Below are 4,445 nucleotides of genomic sequence, written 5' to 3'. Positions count from 1 at the left end.
CTTTTCCTCCTCTCCCTCTCTCCACCCTTTCGAGGTTTAAGGGGATGACTTATAAACTAGTGGGCCGTATTCACTCGGCTCTCGAACCCCTTGCTTCAGCTCTGTTTTCCCATTTCGCAATCACCTTGTCCCTCTGTCCTCTCCTTCCCCTTTCTGTTCCAGCCCCACTGTGACATCTCTTCACCTATTGTTTGTCCATGTAAGCTGCTCATCTACTTTTTATTGCAGCATCCGCATGAATGTTTGTCTTTTCCTCATCTGTGAAGCCATTAGTGCATGCTGTGTTATCTCAAGTCTTTCAGAAAGGTGTAATATATAACCCAGTTATCTCTGCTGGCTGCTTTGAGAAAACAGATGCTGGAGAGGAAAATTTGACACCAGATTCATCTATAACCACTTATTTTACTTTTGACTTTCTGTTGACATCAGTTTTAACAAGCTCCTCGCACTGCTTCGGCCTTTGAAGATTTTTTTTCTATTGCTGTTTCCACTTTAAGAAGAGTTGAGAGCACTTGGAGTTCAGTAAAGAGTGTGTGTGGATGTTTGTGTGCATGCATACCTGCAACTCTATCTCCTTTTGTCACCTTTTTCCAGTTTTAGAGTGACACCTAACTGACTAAGTGGCCTGAAGAGGAACGCTTTGATTCCGCTTCCACTTGAGAAACGCAAAAATGTGACTTCCGAGAGGTGTGCGCATCTGTGTGTGTGCGTGTATGGTCGCTGGTGCACATCCATTAGTGGGCTCAAAGTGCGGCAAGTGAAGGCAATAACAGCATGTCAGATACCATCACAGAGAGAGTCTTTTCACTCCGCCTGAGCTGGTGCAGCAGGGATTCAAAAGCCTTGTTTTTGCAGGTGGAAATTGCTGTGCCATTCAAGAACCCCTGACAGCTCATCTCTCTCTCCTGCTTTCTCTGTCTCCGTCGCTCTATCCATCTTTTATGTGCTTCAATAAATACATCCGCTACCCTCTGTCTGTCTCTGCTGTTTGGCTCATTCCATCAATCACAGACTGTGCAGCTAGAGGAAAAGAGCTACAGATGGACACACACGCCACACTGTGCTATAATAAGAGGAGGAGATGCAAGTAAATGTTGGAAGATGACACTTTGACCTGCCAATGTATTGGTTTTGTTAAACAGGCAGACAGACAGCAGCCATATGTACCACGTTACGGCAAGACACCATGCTGCAGCTGTGGTGCGTTTAGGTGTTTATATTCAGTATTCACAGTGTGCGTTCGTTCCATTTCAGACTCATCTAACAGACCAAAGGTCACTGAATGTATTATAGCACCAAGCAGCAAACCCCCACAGCTGAAAAATGAAGCCACACTGAAGTGCCAAAAGATGCTGTTCCTTGTATGGCCACTTGAGGCTGGCTCCAAAAGCAAGTCAATCCCAACAGACCTACATATCAAAATGCCCAACTTTACAATAGGGAAATAAATAAACATATTAACAGCCTGATACAAAAGAGGTTTGGTCTCTTTAGCTAATTTCAACATAATGCCAGCTGTCAACTGAACGTTATATAACTCACCTGTTTATATTTTATTAAGGCTTGTAGTTATGCATAATTCAGGGTATTGGCTGCTTTGAGTGACAGGCTGTCTGCTAGTGTCCAAACTCCTACCAAACTCATAGGTGAATAACACCTAGATACCAGATTCCAAGATGGCGCCTATTTATTCCAATGGAGTTGTTTGCCTGATGCATATGCCAAAAAAAGTTTCTGGCTTCCAGGTTTACTTCTTTGGTATGCGTCCCACTAAATATGTGCAGTAGTGTTTCTACCACCAGCTGGCCCATGAGTTCCCACTTAGCCTATAGACTTTACATTGTAATAACTTCACTGATTGTTAAGTTGCTTTCGACAGCTCCAGTAAAGTTTTACAAGTATAAAACCTCCATGGTTGAAGAATTCATAATAGAAAGAGTCATAATTGATCTTGTTTGCGGTTCGAGGTGCACGGTCAACACTTTTACAGACATCTTTTATAATGGTGGTCTTTGGGAAAAATGTTTTTGGGCCGCAGGGTACTTTTTTGCTGCAATACTGCAAGTGGCCACAAGTCAAAATTGGCTGCAAGGCTGAGCAGCATTCCTGGGGGCCTGACCAAATGACACAAGTGTCCCTCCCACTCCTTACAGCTCTCTCCCATCTTTTCTCAGCTAGCAGCTTGGATAACTTTAGGTAGCCAGTCATGCTCCCTTCTGCATGGTAGCTATGTAGTTTGGCAAAAAGAAAATAGTTCTAACGTAAAACTGCTCATGACAAGGTCTGTGGACAATCTTGAGTAACCAGGTCATGATTTTTGGAATGAGACATTGCTGTTGAGTTTTCAAATGTATTTTTTTTAGCGCTTTGAGCACCACAAGCCATCTAGTTCCATTATATTCATGAGAAGGTAGACATCTCTACAGCCAATATTGCCAACACTCTGCAACTCACACCAAAACAGTCTAGACTGATAAATAGCACTACAGGTAAGAGGAGAAATATGTATTTTTGATTTGGGGGTGAACTTTCCCTTTAAGTGCCTTCTAGCTAAGTAGAATCGCCTTTTACCACACTGTCTGACAGTATCATATTCTGTATCAGCCTGTTCCAGCTCTTCATTGAAGCTATATGATGTTTACACTATTATATTTGTTTAAGGAAATGTATATAGCATAGACTGACACCACATACCACCGTCATGAGATAGGCCTTTAGACAAATTCACATACACATATCTTCCCCAGACTTCACCTCAACGTACAGTATTTGGTATCTTAGGAAACACTGGGCTTGCCACTAGAATTTGAAATGAGGTGCTGTGGGTTTGAACAATATTTGCTGTCACAGCATGAGTTTGACTTGCCCACAGGCAGGCCTGCAGACTTGTCAAAGACCACCGGATGTTATGTGTATTTTGCTGAGGCGATTGAGTGGATTAACACAAGAAGTGCAGGCGAAGTGCACGACAAAATTAGTCTGGAGACCTTGTATGTGCAGACTACATGCTCTAACACTGCTACACCACAATAAAGTTCTTGTTCACAGTTAAGTTCACAATATATGAGCAATGCATGGATGCAGTGCATGCTACCCAGTTTCAAATGCATCACATCACATCCCATCAAATCACATCGAAATCCACTGAGAATAGAGAAACACCAGCAACTGTTCAGATCTTCAAAGGGACACAATGTTATTTGCAATTATTATTTGATTAACCTCGGGCAGAGTTTAAATAAAAAACAAGATAACAATCAAATAATGTGAGTATTTGCATCAGTTCATAGAAACTCCCCAAAGCCACTAAAATATCTAATTACTGATGTGGCTGAAAGAATCCAATCTCCACAGCAAATGAAGCATGAGGCCCTGATAACATCACAAATGAGGTGCGGAGATTACAGCCCATCTGGACTTCAAGATGCAATTTTCACACTGTTCATCGTGGTGCTTAGCCTCAGAGTTTTCCCAGGGCTACTCGTCTTATAACATTCTCACATTTCCTAAACACTGAGTCACTAAACTCCACAGTCGGGATGCGAGAGTGGAGCACACATGAAACATAGTGATTAAAGGGAGGGCATCGGATTGCTGTGTTATCTGGAAGAGAGACGGAGAGAAGAATGAGCAATCATTTCCTCCTGTTTCCATGATGATGGACATTTCTCTCATTGTTCTTTTTCTACCGCTCTTTCTTGCACTCTCACACATTGTGTGTGAAATGCATGCTGTAAACAGGAAAGCTGTCTGACACACACAGACGATTTTAATTTGCCCCTTAAGGTTACATGTTTGAACCAACTAGTAGGGTTATTTAATTTGATTTGGTTTCTCCTGACCGCAAAGACACCTAAAATATTTGCTAAGAGTAAAAACCCTCACTTGAATTTTTCAAGTCAGGGCAACATGTCTACAGTTTGTTTCTCTTGTACTCACGCACATGCTTTCCTTTTCTCTAACCCTGAACCTTTACTCACCTTGAGCCTAATCCTGACTCTACAGATCTTAAGCTTAAGTCTAAAACCAAGCAGTGAGCCAAAACACCTTGAGAAGTGAGAATAAACAGATGTTCTTCCTTCTACTTCAGAGTGCCGACAGACACCAGCGTCTTAAATAACACTGACTTCTCAAGTATGAGTATCGTTTCAATAGGCTCTCCTTCTTCACAGTCTATTAGGGAAAGCATTGGAGAATAGAAAGACAGAGGAGGGGGGAGGAGAGGAATGACTGATGGGAGGATCATTCATGCTGCTCCAGTGGAGAGCCCTCTGGGTGATGAGTGGAGCTCCATTCTCCTTCATGGCCGTAGCACCATTTCGGCAAATCACTTTCTGTTCAGTCCTTGTTGCCACCTGCTTGGCTACCCTTCATCTTCCCACACATCCCCTTCTTCCTCTCTGAATATACAGGCATGTTTGCAGAAGTGAAAAAAGTACTAGAGT

This window comes from Epinephelus moara, chromosome 17 (genome assembly GCF_006386435.1).
Source record: "Epinephelus moara isolate mb chromosome 17, YSFRI_EMoa_1.0, whole genome shotgun sequence".
NCBI classification, from domain to species: domain Eukaryota; kingdom Metazoa; phylum Chordata; class Actinopteri; order Perciformes; family Serranidae; genus Epinephelus; species Epinephelus moara.
The sequence above is the reverse complement of the archived record's forward strand: the minus strand, read 5'-3'. Positions refer to the sequence as shown.